Source organism: Vipera berus (genome assembly GCF_964194415.1).
Source record: "Vipera berus genome assembly, chromosome: 2".
NCBI lineage: Eukaryota > Metazoa > Chordata > Lepidosauria > Squamata > Viperidae > Vipera > Vipera berus.
In genome coordinates, this window is record NC_138203.1 from 271,767,352 (window position 1) to 271,782,330 (window position 14,979).

Here is a 14,979-nt window from a genome sequence, read left to right on the forward strand (position 1 = left end):
TCAGCAAAAATGTATCACCTTCCACTGCTATCACCTACCAGAATTCAAAGGCTAACAAGAGGCACCTCAAGCAAAGATCACAGCAAGAGTTGCTAGGAAGCCTGGAGAACCTAACGCTCAAAAAACCACGTCCCTTTTTTCTCTATAATATTCAAGTAGTGTTTGCATATCACGTTCAACAACCTTTACATGTGAAATTTTTGTGCTTTTCTCACTGCCCCTAACCTCCTTCATATGTTCTCCGTTCTGTGCTTCACTGTTCTTGTTTCACTCTGCACAAACTGAACAGGGATTCTTCTTCCACTGAATTTCTGAAAATGTTTTTAAAAATGAACTCTGAATCCTCTTTACCTCTCCTCTCTGATCATCTCACATTTGAGCAGCTATAATCACTAAGTAAATCAGAGTGCTCCTATCTTCTATTTTTTTAGCATCTGCAGATTTCTGAAACTCTGCATGTTGCTTTTCTATGATCTCTGTTGTTAAACATGAAACTATAACCCCCCCAAAGCCTTTTTGCAGCAATCGCACTATTTTTTCACGAGAATATCCACTAAGTCCTGCTGATAGCCAGACGCAAGGAGTTAACCTTGATCAAGCTAACATTTTCCATTTTCATTTCTTTTCTCTCCTCCCTCATGCCTAACACTGACGCATGTTTCACTAAACTGAATCAGACCAGAAATTAAATAATTTCTCAGCTACATTTGCAAAGGCAGCTCAGAAAAGTAATTCAAGCTTCACCTTCTTCACTCATCCCCTTCTGCCTAATGTGGATTTTTTTATGTTTATTAAGGGAGGACGTTTGTGAGAAGCACTTTCCGCACTCTGGGCATTTGAAAGGTTTCTCCCCTGTATGTAAACCTACATGATTTATCAAGATAGACCTAGCACTGAAACCTTTCCCACAGTCGGGACATTCATATGGTTTCTCCCCTGTGTGAGTCCTCTGGTGCATCACAAGGCTAGAATTCCAACTGAAACATTTACCACAATCGGGACACTTGTACGGTTTCTCCCCAGTGTGAATCCTCTGGTGCATTAGCAGGGCAGAATTCCGAATGAAACCTTTCCCACAGTCCAGACACTTGTATGGTATCTCTCCAGTATGACTCTTCTGGTGGTTCAGAAGATCAGAATTATGACTGAAAACTTTCTCACAATCGGGACACTCATATGGTTTCTCTCCTGTGTGAGTCCTCAGGTGTTTCATCAGATGGGAATTGCAAAGGAAACCTCTCCCACAATCCGGACACACATACGGTTTCTCTCCTCTGTGAGTCTTCTGATGTATCACCAAATTGGAGTTATCACTGAATCTTTTCCCACAATCCTGACACTCGTACGGTTTCTCTCCTGTGTGAATCCTCTGGTGTGTCACCAGGTGAGAATTTTGACTGAAGCCTTTCCCACAATCTGGGCACTCATAAGGTTTCTCTCCTGTGTGCGTCCTCTGGTGTTGCACAAGGTGAGAATTCCGTTTGAAAGTTTTCCCACAATCGGAACACCCATATGATTTCTTCCCCATTTCAGTCCTTTTTTTTTGTATTACTAGCAGTAAAAGGTAAAGGTAAAGGTTCCCCCGCACGTGCGTGCTAGTCGTTTCCGACTCTAGGGGCCGGTGCTCATCTCCGTTTCAAAGCCGAAGAGCCAGCGCTTGTCCGAGGACGTCTCTGTGGTCATGTGGCCGGCATGACTAGATGCCAAAGGCGCACGGAACGCTGTTACCTTCCCACCGTAGTGGTCCCTATTTTTCTACTTGCATTTTTCTACTTGCAGTGGTGGGATTCAAATAGGAGAACAACAGGTTTTCTGTGTGGATGCCGCTTCCGGAAGTCCATTCTGGGCCTGGGCAACAAAAAATTAGCTACTGGTTCTGCCATAGTGGTGCAAACCAGCTGAATCCCATCCCTGATTACTAGGGGTACATGTTTCCTAACGCTTGTGCCACATTGAGGACAGTGGGTGGGTTTTTCTTCAGAGCGGTTCCTTTAGTGTATAATCAGGTGTGATGTGCAACCTGTGCTTTTCCCACAATATGCACATCAGTGGGGCTTTTCAACCTATAACATTATTGAATTTTCAAGATCAAAAACATTTTGGATCCATTCTTGGATGGGTGCTTTCATTCAAGCTATTCTTTCTTCACAGGGCAAGGCTCGCTTGACCGCCTATCGTATGTGATTATACAAGTGACTCCTTCCTCCTCACTGATTTCCAGATTGTTTCCCTTTTTCTGTATTTCAAATTGTCCCCCTTGACTTTTCTCTGGAGTGTTTGCTTCAGCTCTAAACACTCAGTTTTTTCCAGCTCAAAATTCTCTTCCTATTATTCTCTCTTTTGTCTCTCACCTTCCTCATGAAGGAGAAGAATTTTGTAGTTTTCGGAGGAGTCGGAAAAAACTTTCATTGCTGGCTGGATTTGCTTTCTTTTTTAATGCTGCTTGTGATTCTCACTTGTCCGGAATTCTCTTCCTGGCATCCTATTTGTCTATAAAATGGACATAAATGGTTGTTTATAAAGTCACTGCAGAAGATGTGAAAACAGCAAGAGAAAAAGCATGCATTATAATGAAAAGGCAAGCATGCCAAAATGCTACTTTAACCTCTAATGTTAACTATGATTCAGTTGATGTATAGAAAACTAGCGAGATCCAAGTTCAAATATCCACACAAACATTACATTCCCTTTTGGACTTCAGCAAATCACAAACTCTTAGCATTACAAACTGTTATTTTCAAATATATCAGAAAATGCTGAGGATAGATTATACAGATTTGCAATAGATAAAGATTTCCCTGTCAGTCTATGTCTGAATCTAGGGCATGGAGCTCATTTCCATTGTCATCACTACAGGCCACCCAACCAAGCAGGAGAAATAGATGAACTTTTTGCTAACCAGTTAACGAATGTATTTCAGAAACACTCCATAATAGTAATGAGGGTCTAACTAGCCTGACATCAACTGGGTGACAAATTCTGCATCAGGTGGGAAATTGAATAGCTGACAACTTTGTCATCCAAAAGGTAGAGGAAGAAACTGAAGGCACTGCTATACACAACACATAAGAAGTGATAGAGGGGATTGAAGTTGTTGCAACTGTGTGGTAGAGTGACCACGTCATACTGGAATTCAATATAATGCAAATGCAAACAATAGAACATAATCAAACCAGTGTCCAGACTTCAAAAGAGCTTATTTTAATAAACCTAGAGAGCGCTTGGGAAGAATTCCATGGATGAAAATCTTAAGGGGGAAAACCACTCAACAGGGTTAGGAAACTCTGAAAAATATGATTATAACAGCCCAGTCCAGCTCAATACCACTGAAAAAGAAAAACAAGAAACCCAAGAAACCACCAGCCTGGTTACACAAAGAACTCTGATAAACTGAAAGACAAAAAGAATAATTACAAAAAAATGGAAAAAGGGAGATATAACTAAGGCAGAGAGCAAAAAACCCAAACTTGTAATGATGGTCAGAAAAGCTAAGGCTCAAAATGAAATAAGACTTGCCGGAAATGTCAAAAATAATTTTTAAAGTTTATTTCAACATATAAAAAAACAAGAAAAAAAGTCAAGGAAACAATTGGTCCACTAGAGAGAAGCTGGCAAGGAAGTAATGGGCAGTAGAAAGCAGAGCTACTCATTCATTTTTGCATCTGTCGTCACACAAAGATAATACAGCTCAACTTATCAAAAACTAAACTGTGAAAGACAGATTAGGAATACAAATTAAAATAAGCAAGAAAATACTAAGAGATATATCTGTCTGCTCTAGACAAGTTCAAATCACCGCTGACAGATTACATCCCAGAGTGCTGACGGAGCTGCCAGATGTGATCTCAGAACCACTGAACCTTATCTTTCAAAGATCTTGGATTACCGGGGAACTACCAGAGGACTAGAAAAGAGTTGATGTAGTCCCAATCTTCAAAAGAGGAAAAAAAATAACAGATCCAGGAAACCACAGACCAATCAGCTTGACATTAATACCTGGGAAGATCCTGGAAAAGTTAATAAAGCATCAGACCTGCAAATAGCTAGAAGCAAGCAAAGTAATAATAATAATAATAATAATAATAATAATAATAATAATAATAATAATAATAATAATAATAATGTTGGAAGGGACCTTGGAGGTCATCTAGTCCAACCCCCTGCTCAGGCAGGAAACCTTATACCATTTCAGGCAAATGGCTGTCCAGTCTCTTCTTAAAAACCTCCAGTGTTGGAGCATTCACCACCTCTGGAGGCAGGTTGTTCCACTGGTTAATTGTTCTAACTGTCAGGAAGTTTCTCCTTAGTTCTAGGTTTATTTATTTATTTTATTTTAATTCCATTTATATCCCGCCCTTCTCCGAAGACTCAGGGCGGCTTACAAGCTTAGCAGTAGCCTTCATTCTATGTATATGCCCGCTTATTAGGGCTTTCACACACACCCCCAAGCGGCATTATTACAAAGTCAGCTTAATTGCCCCCAACAATCTTGACTAGTTTCCATCCGTTGCTTCTTGTCCTGCTTTCAGGTGCTTCGGAGAATAAGCAGAAGTGAACACGGGTTTTTCAAAAACAGATCATGCCAAACAAATCTTAATTCCGTTCTTTGAAATAAGAGGACAAGCAAAATGCATGCTTTCAAACTGCAAGGCTGGCAAGTAATGGGAGCTCACCTTGTTGCATGGAGAGCAGGTCTTGAACCCCAAAAGTCAGCTCTCCAGCTGGAAGCACTAAAGAGCATCTTTAACCCCTGGGCCATGTCACCCACATACAAATATGCACACAAATATAAAACATACTTACCAAAGTATGTCAAAACTCCACGTGCATTTCAACTGCAAACATGTCCCAGAAGTGGCTCCCCTCACGCTTCTTAGTCTAATTTTAGAGGAAGAGGGGGCTTCAACGGATGAACGTCTTCAACAGATGAAAAAAGTGCTCAAAACATCTGCAAGATATAATGCCCAGTTTTGCGCGTGAAACTCCTCGGTTTCCAAAATAAACAACAACAAGATCATAAAAATAGCGAAGAGCCCACCCTAAGCTGAAAGGAGACTTTTTAAATCTCCCAGCCAACAGAAAATGGCAGGCACCACTTTTAAAGCGACCAGCCCCACTGGGACAAAATTTGGGGAGGGAAGGAACATGCAGCACCAGCAGCAGCAGCTGACCTGTTTCTGTTTGCTTTCTTCTCTGTGGAGGAAACCAAACAACTTTACTGGCTCCCTCCGACCTGTCCTCAACTCAAGCTTCCAGCTACTGCCATCCCTGGAAAGAGCAGGAGAGCCGCCCTCCACGCTTCCATTCCGGGTCAGTCGGAAGAGGAGATTCCTCTGTTCTCCTCTCTAGGAATCCAGTGCTCGTTTGTTTATACACCTTTCGGCTCCGTCGCTCCCCCTCCCGTTGGATTGTCAAGTATTCAGCAACCATCGATTCCGCTACGCCGGTAGCGACGGTTTACTAGGCGCCGGGCGTTACAATATTCATTTCATGGAGCGCCATCTAGCGACATAAGGCTGAAAATCGCTCTTTCTTTGCAAAGGGGTGTCAAACTGCCCGCCCGCGGGCCGGATGGGTCATAACCAAAACCGCACCCACCCACCCCATTGCTGGCAATGGGGAGGGGAAAAAAAACACGCGATAGATCCCGACACGTCACGTGACGTCGCGAGATTGACAGCCACCAAGTGATTTTTTTTTCAACACCGCCGACCGCGGCGATAGTTTCACTTCGGATCCATCTCTAAACTGTTCTTTCGGGTCTCCCAGGGATTGCACCCATAGCTACCACAACTGAAGCAAGCCGCTTTGTTTGCAAGAAGCGAGAATTTAAACCAGGGGTCTTCAAACTTGGCCCTTTTATGACTCGTGGACTTCAACTCCCAGAATTCCTCAACCAGCATGCCTGGCTGAGGAATTCTGGGAATTGAAGTCCACGAGTCATAAAAGGGCCAAGTTTGAAGACCCCCTGATTTAAACCGACATGGGGGGAGGGGGCGGGAAACGATGCGCACACAAACAGCAACACTACACTTCATTTATTTATTTAATTGGATTTATATACCGCCCTTTCCTGAAGGTCTCAGGGCGGTTTACAGGGTATTTAAAACAAGAAATACAAAAGTGAAAAACAATTTTAAAAATTACAACAGTCCCTGAAAAAGTAAAAAAAAAACAATTAAAATTAAAATTAAAATTCTCAGCCTGGGCCGGAGAGCTCAAAGAGCCAGGTCTTCAGGTCCCGGCGAAATGAACGAAGGTCGGGGGCAGTCCTAAGCTCCACGGGCAGCTGGTTCCAGAGGGCAGGCGCACCCACAGAGAAGGCCCTTCCCCTGGGTGTTATCCGCCGGCAATCTTGTACCGCCGGCACCCTGAGAAGACCCTCCCCGTGGGAGCGCACAGGACGAAGGGAACTTGATGCTGGCAGCAGGTGTTCCCTCAGATATCCTGGACCCAAGCCATTTAGGGCTTTATAGGTCATCACCAGCACCTTGAATCTCACCCGGAGGGTGAGGGTCAGTGAATTCTGTTCCAGCCAATTATTCGTCCTGGGGGGTGGGGGTGGGCAAGGATAACTCCTCAAAAACTATCTTTGCAAACTGAGGGAGGGTTGGGTCTATTTAACATTGCAAGATTAAACCGACTGCTAGGCCCTAAAGTTCATTAAGTATGTTGTTTATGTGTAGCCGTAAATGATTGCCAGCTTCATCGTAGTAATAGAATAGCAAAACCTGGAAGCGTCCACTGGCATTGCGTCTGACTCACATCTAGGTAGGAGAAATTTTAACTGGCTTTGCCTCTGAACCTTCTATCTGTATTGTTGGGGAGCCTAAATCTCACTAGAGGGCAGAATTGCTCTGAGCAGCCTTCCAAATCTCCAAAGGAGTTAGATTTGCAGCCTTATAATTCTCAAGCAACTTGGGCTAAAGACTTGGAGGAAACTAGTTTGCAGAAAGATGATCTAAAGATTCCTGGAACCTGGTTGGGTGAGGGAGTGACAGAAGTACGTGGAGATGGAGGGCAAAGTTGGGAAGGGCGCATGAGGAAGAAGTTGCATGAAAGGCACCATGCGCGTCAGGAAAGGCGTACGGGCTAAGCAAGAGGCTCTGCATGAAATCACGGAGGGTATGCAGGGTGAAGCAGAGCATAGCAAGGATGCAGAGGGGTGTGAGGCAATGGGTAAGAGGTATTGCACAGCTATTCCAAACATTTTCAGTGGCCAAGCATTAAAAACGTGCCCAAAAATGACGCTAAAAAGAAAGAGAATTAAATGTAATCTGACAAGCATTAAATATAATTTGCTTCTTTGAAACTTTAAAAATTTTATTACACTGAAAGACCAGCATAAGGAACTTGGGGTGTATTCAGCTAAATAGTACAGAAAATAAAGTATAAAAATAGTAATTATACAAAAAAAACCCAAGAGACATAAATGACAGAGTATATATAAAAATAGAGGCCTAAACAGAACTAAGAGCTCGGTGAGGAGCATAAGACATGGTGAATAAATTTTAGCGTGTGGCAGATTAACCACTGTACGGAGCACAAAATACGATGAGCCGGATGCTCCTTATGGCACAAGTCATCCATCATCTGATCATATTTAAGTGCTGCTCTGCAGAATCTGGCAACATTATACTGTATTTTATACCAGGGTGACTATCTGAATGCTGGAGGTTGGTGTAGAATTGTCCTGTGTGGCCTGAAGATTTATGCAGTACTAGAGAGACAACCTGGATACTAATATCTCCATAATACAGCCACTGGAGAAGCACATGTTTTGTTGTTTCTGAATGTTCAGTTTCACAGGCACATTGTATTATAAGCTGAAGCGTACTACTGAAATGAACAACCCTTGAAATCTTTGGTGTCGTCTACATTAAGGAAAAAAATTTAGCACCTTCCACTGCTATCACCCAACAGCATTTAAAGAGGCACTTCCAAGCAAAGGAGATCACAGCAAAAGGTGGTGGAAAAACTGAAGATCCTACACTCAAAAGCCACAATCCCTTTTCTCTATAATATTCCAACAGCATTTGCATATCATGTTCAACAATCTTTACATGTTGTGAATTTTTTCTGCTCTTCTCACTGCCCCAAAGCTCCCTCATATGTTCTCCATTCTGTGCTTCACTCTTCTTGCTTAATTCTTCACAATCTGGACTGGGATTCTTCTTGCTCCGTGTGTGTATGTATGTATGTATGTATGTATGTATGTATGTATGTATCATAATTGCATTACAGAAACCTGGTGGTACGAAACCCATAACTGGAATGGACTGATGGATAAAAATTGTTCAAAAGAAACAGAACTACAAAAGAGGAGGGGGAGTTGCACTATATGTAAGAGAATACTACATATACAGAAATGCACACGATCAAAGATAAAAGCCCTCCAGAATCTATATGGGTCAATATAAAAGGGGAAAAATGTGACATTGCCATAGGGGTACACTACAGGCCACCCAACCAATCAGAAGAAATAGATGAACTCTTTGCTAACCAGTTAACAAATGTATGAAGGAAGAATACCACAGTAGTAATGGGAGACTTCAACTACCACACATCAGCTGGGAGACAAACTCTGCAGCAAGTGGGATATCAAACAGATTCCTAACTACCTTAGCCAACAACTTGTCATCCAAAAGTAGAAGTCAGAACTAGAAGTAAAGCTATACTAGATCTAATTCTTACTAATAGAGAAGTGATAGAGGGAGTTGAAGTTGCCGGAACCTTGGGGGAAAGTGACATCATGTTGTTGTTAGCTGCGAAGTCATGTCCGACCCATCGCGACCCTATGGACAACGTTCCTCCAGGCCTTCCTGTCCTCTACCATCTTCTGGAGTCCATTTAAGCTCACGCCTACTGCTTCAGTGACTCCATCCAGCCACCTCATTCTCTGTCGTCCCCTTCTATTGCCCTCAATCTTTCCCAGCATTAGGCTCTTCTCCAGTGAGTCCTTCCTTCTCATTAGGTGGCCAAAGTATTTGAGTTTTAGCTTCAGGATCTGGCCTTCTAAAGAGCAGTCAGGGTTGATCTCCTCTAGGACTGACTGGTTTGATCGCCTTGCAGTCCAAAAGACTTGCAGGAGTCTTCTCCATCACCATAGTTCAAAGGCCTCAATTCTTTGGCGCTCAGCCTTTCTTATGGTCCAGCTTTCACAGCCGTACATTGCAACTGGGAAGACCATAGCCTTGACTATACGCACTTTTGTTGACATGGTGATGTCTCTGCTTTTTAGTGTGCTGTCTAGATTTGCCATGGCTTTCCTCCCAAGGAGCAAGCGTCTTTTAATTTCTTGGCTGCCGTCCCCGTCTGCGGTGATCTTGGAGCCCAGGAAAATAAAATCTGTGACAACGTCATACTGGAATTTAATATAATGCAAACACAAGAAATAGAAAATAATTCAACCAATGTCTTAAACTTCAAAAGAACTGATTTTAACAAACTCAGAGAGAACCTAGGAAAGGTGAAAATCCTAAAGGGGAAAACAACTCAAGAAGCATGGGAAATTCTGAAAAATGCTATCATAAAAGCCCAGTCCAGCACAATATCACTGAAAAAGAAAGTCAAGAAACCAGCATGGTAGTACAAAGATCTCTCAGACAAGCTGAAAGACAAAAAGGACAAATACAAAAAATGGAAAGAGGGACACATAACTAAGGCTGATTCTCAGCAGACAGCCAGAACATGCAAAGACGAAGTCAGGAAAGCAAAGGCTCAGAACGAACAAAGACTTGCAACAGAAATCAAGGATAATAAAAAAGTTTTTTTCAAAATATTAATAACAAGAAAAAAGTCAAGGAAACTGTAGGTCCACTAAAGAGAGAAGATGGCAAGGATGTAACAAGCAATAGGGAGAAAGCAGAGCTGCTTAACTCATTCTTTGCATCATTCTTCACACAAAAACAAATTATAGCACAACTTACCAAAAAGAATACTGCAAAAGACAAACTAGAAACAAAAATTAAAATGAGCAAGAAAATGGAAGAGAACATCTATCCGACCTTGACGAATATAAATAACCAGGACCCGATAGATTACATCCCAGAGTTCTGAAGGAGCTGGCAGATGTTATCTCAGAACCATTGCACCATATCTTTCAAAAATCCTGGAGCGCCGGGAAAATACCTGAGGATTGGAAAAGGGCTGATGTGGTTCCCATCTTCAAGAAAGGAAAAAAAACAGACCCAGGAAACTACAGACTAATCAGTCTAACATCAATACCTGGGAAGATCCTGGAAAAGATAATAGAAAAACAGATCCATGAACAACTAGAAGCAAACAAAGTTATAACTAGTAGCTAGCATGGGTTTGTCAAAAACAGATCATGCCAAACCAATCTTATTTCATTCTTCAATAAAGTGACTAAACTAAGACCAGTGAAATATTGTGGACGTAGTATACTTAGACTTCAGTAACGCATTTGATAAGGTAGACCACAACCTACTCCTTGGTAAGCTAGAATAAGGTGAAATAGACAACATCACCACCAGATGGATCTGTAACTGGCTGGCAAACCGTACTCAACGAATAGTCCTCAATGGTACTACATCCACATGGAGAGAGGTAAGCAGTGGGGTACCACAAGGTTCCGCCTTAGGCCCAGTACTCTTCAATATCTTCATTAATGACTTAGATGAGGGAACTGAAGGGGAACTCATCAAATTTGCAGATGACACCAATCTGGCAGGAGTAGCCGCCACCCCAGAAGACAAACTAAGGATCCAAAAAGATCTTGACAAACTTGAACAATGGGCCCTGTCCAGCAAAATGAGCTTCAATATGGAGAAAAGCAGTTTTACATTTAAGCAGGAAAAAATCAAAGGTATAAGTACAGACTGGGCAAAACCTGGCTTAAAAACAGTAACTGTGAGAGGGACCTTGGAGTCCTAGTGGATGATCACTTGACTATGAACCAGCAGTGTGCAGCAGCAGCCAAAAAAGCTAATACAATCCTGGGTTGTATAAACAGAGGCATAGAATCAAGATCAAGCAAAGTATTAGTACCATTTTATAAAACCCTAGTAAGACCACACCTGGAATACTGCAGCCAATTTTGGTCACCATACTACAAAAAAGATGAGAGTTTGGAAAAAATTCAGAGAAGAGCAACTAAGATGATCAAAGGCCTAGAGACTAAAACATACGAAGAACGGCTGCAGGACTTGGGTTTGGCTAGTCTAAAGAAAAGAAGAAATAGGGGAGACATGATAACAGTTTTCCAGTATTTGAGGGGCTGCCACAAAGAAGAAGGGGTCAAATTATTCTCCAAAGCACCAGAGGGCAGGACAAGAAACAATGGTTGGAAACCGACCAAAGAGAAGCAACCTAGAATTAAGGAGAAACTTCCTGACAGTGAGGACAATTAACCAGTGGAATAGCTTGGCTCCAGAAACTGTGGGCGCTCCATCACTGGAGATTTTTAAGAAGAGGCTAGACAGTCACTTGTCTGAGATGGTATAGGTTCTCCTGCTTCAGCAGGGGGATGGACTAGAAGATATCCAAGGTTCCTTCCAGATTCTATTCCATTCTATTCTACTCTACTCTACTCTACTCATACTGAGACATGTTTAACTAAACAAAATCAGACCAGAAATTCAATGATTAATTTCTCAGTTGCATTTCCAAAGGGAGATGAGAAAAATTCAAGCCTTCTCTTTATTCATCATCTTCAGGCTCATGTGGATTTTCTTGTGTACAGTAAGGGAGGAATTTTGTGAGAAGCACAGTCCGCGCTCTGGGCACTTAAAAGGTTTCTCACCTGTGTGTAAACTCATATGGTTTCTCTCCTGTGTGAGTCCTCTGGTGTATCACCAGGCCAGAATACCAACTGAAACATTTTCCACAGTCCAGACACTTATATGGTTTATCACCTGTGTGAGTCCTTTGGTGTTTCACAAGATTGGAATTATGACCGAAACTTTCCCACAATCAGGACATTCAAAGGGTTTCTCTCCTCTGTGAATCCTCAGGTGTTTCACAAGGTCAGAATTAGGACTGAAACTTTTCCTACAATCAGGACACTTGTACCGTTTCTCCCGAGTGTGAATCCTCAGGTACAAGACTCGAATTCAGACTGAAACCTTTCCCACAATCTGGACATTCATATGCTTTCTCTCCTGTGTTGAGTCCTCTGGTGGATCATCAGGTTGGAGTTACAGAAGAAACATTTCTCACAATGGGGACACTCATACCGTTTCTCCCGAGTGTGAATCCTCAGGTGTTTAACAAGATGGGATTTCTGACTGAAGCCTTTCCCACAATCTGGACATACATATGGTTTCTCCCCAGTGTGTGTCCTCTGGTGTTTCACAAGGTTGGAATTATGACTGAAACCTTTCCCACAGTCTGGACACTCATAGGGTTTCTCCCCAGTGTGAGTCCTCTGGTGTTTCACAAGGTTAGAATTATGACTGAAACCTTTCCCACAGTCTGGACACTCATAGGGTTTCTCCCCAGTATGAGTTCTCTGGTGTATCACCAGGTTGGAGTTATGACTGAAATCTTTCCCACAATCCGGACACTCATACATTTTCTCCCTTGTGTGAGTCCTCTGGTGTGTCACCAGGTGGGAATTCTGACTGAAATGTTTTCCACAATCTGGACACTCATAGGGTTTCTCTCCTGTGTGCATCCTTTGGTGTATCACCAGGTGAGAATTCCTACTGAAAGTTTTCCCACAATCAGAACACCCAAATGACTTCTCCCCCATTTCAGGCCTTTTTTCTATCAGTAGACTAGCATGTTTCCTAACGTTTTTGTCACCTTGAGGATAGAAGGTGGGTTTTTCTTCAGTGTGGTTCCCCACAGGTATAATCAGGTGTGATCTGCAATCTGTTCTTTTCCTACAATATGAACCTCAGTGGGGCTTTTCTATCAATGATATTTTTGGATTCTAAAGGTCAAAAATATGTTGGATCCCTTCTCGGATGGCGCTTTCATTTAAGCTATTCTTTCTTCACAGGGCAAGGCTTGCATGACCGCCCATCCTATGATTATAGAAGTGATCCCTTTCTCCCCAGTGATTTGCAGAATATTTCCCCTTTTTCTGAATTTGGAAATGATCCCTCTTGACCTTTTTCTGGAGTGCTTGCTTAAGTACTACATACTCGGGGGTTTTTCCACGAAAAACTCTCTTCCTGTTATTCCCTCTTTTGTCCGTCACATGCATTGGAAAGAAGAGAAGAATTTTGTGTTTTTGTGGAGGAAGTGGCTGGATATGCTTTCCTTTTTAATGCTGCTTGTGATTCTCACTTGTCCAGAATTCTGTTCCTGGTATCCTCTTTATCTATAAAATGGACATAAACCCTTAGTTTAATGGTGCAGAAGATGTGAAAACAGCAAGAGAGGGGGGAAACGCATGCATTAAATGAAAAAGTAAACATGCCAAAATACTAGATAACCTCCAACATTGAATATGATTCATTTGACACATAGAAATCTAGTGAAATGCAAGTTCAAATATCTACACCAGGGGTCTTCAAACTTGGCCCTTTTATGATTTGTGGACTTCAACTCCCAGAATTCCTCAGCCAGGCACGCTGTTGCAGCATCCCAGAGTCATGTGATCATTTGCGACCTTCCCAACTGAGTTCTGACAAGCAAAGTCAGCTTTGACCCCTTTACGACCTGTGGACTTCAATACCCAGAATTCCTGAGAGTTCCATGGTGGCTGAGGAATTCTGGGAGTTGAAGTTGAAGTCCACAAGTCATAAAAGGGCCAAGTTTGAAGACCCCTGATCTACACAATCATTAGATTCCCTTCTGGACTTCAGTAAATCACAAACACTTAGCATTACAAACTGTTATTGTCAAATATATCAGAAAATGCTGAGGATAGATTATATAGATTTGCAATAAGTAAAAAAATTCCCTGTCGGTCACGTACGGTGCTCTTCTCCGTTCTCCTAAGTGTATATACTACAGTCCACCCAACCAAGCAGGAGGACCCGACAAGCACTGCTGGAACAAAACTTGGGAAGGAACATGCAGTAGCAGCTGACATTTTCAGTCTGGTTTCTACACTGTGGAGGAAACCAAACAGCCCTAATTGCTCCCTGACTCTCCTCCGATCTGTCCTGAACTCACCTTCCACCTGCTGTTTGATCCTGGGAAGAGCAAGAGAGCCGCCCTCCAGACCTCCATCCTCCCACGGGTCAGACGGAAGAGGAGATTCCTCTGTTCTCCTCTCTAGAAATCCAGTACTCGTTTGTTTATACACCTTTCGGCTCCGTCGCTCCCCCTCCCGTTGGATGTCAGTGTTCAGTAACCATCGATGCCGCTACTGTATTGACGGCTTTCTCTAGGCGGCGGGTGTTACAATAACTCATTTTATGGAGCGCCATCTAACGACATAAGGCTGAAACTCACCGTCCTTGTTTGCAAGATTTTTGATCGATTACTGCAGGGCTCTTCAAATTTGGCCCTTTTATGACTTGTGGACTTCAACTCCCAGAACCCCTCAGCCAATTGGCTGAGGAATTTTGGGAGTTGAAGTCTACAAGTCATAAAAGGGCCAAGTTTGAAGAGCCCTGGATTACTGTATCTGCCACTAAATGGTTTTCAACACCAACTACAACTGTGGTTTCACTTTGGATCGATCCTTAACCTGTTCTTTCTGGTCTTTCAAGGGATGCTCTTGTAGTTATTTCTATTTGCAAGAAGCAAGAACTTAAACCAACGTGGGGAGAGAGAGAGAGTGGGAAACGGTGTACACACAAACAGCAACAATTATACATCATTTATTGTGCATGCGTGAATTCTGTTCCAGCCAGTTTTTCATCCTAGGGGGCAAGGATAACTCCTCAAAACCTACCTTTGCAAACCGAGGGAAGCTTGAAGAGTGAAGTTTACTCTTCACTGAGTCTACTTAGCTTTGCCAGATTAAGCCGGTTGCTGGGCCCTAAAAGTTCATGAAATTCTTGTTTATGTGTAGCTCTAAATTATTGCCAGCTTCATCTTGTGGGACAAATCCAG

The 14,979-nt window shown here is 42.5% G+C and overlaps 1 protein-coding gene across 3 annotated transcripts in view; it reads right to left on the reverse strand.

The window, feature by feature from the left end:
• The window catches only part of LOC308664357 (uncharacterized protein), a 36,393-nt gene extending 22,251 nt beyond the window's left edge, over positions 1 to 14,142 (reverse strand). For 2 of the 3 annotated variants that reach the window (XM_081321563.1, XM_081321562.1), the window contains exons 1-3: positions 5,172 to 5,363; positions 4,804 to 4,948; positions 991 to 2,490 (exon numbers count right to left, since the gene is read on the reverse strand). The gene's annotated coding sequence lies outside the window, so the exon portion shown is untranslated. Of the gene's footprint in view, positions 1 to 990; positions 2,491 to 4,803; positions 4,949 to 5,171; positions 5,364 to 14,091 lie in introns of those variants that run through there. The other variant, XM_081321564.1, reaches the window with a different exon arrangement.
• Positions 14,143 to 14,979: the final 837 nt, after the last annotated feature.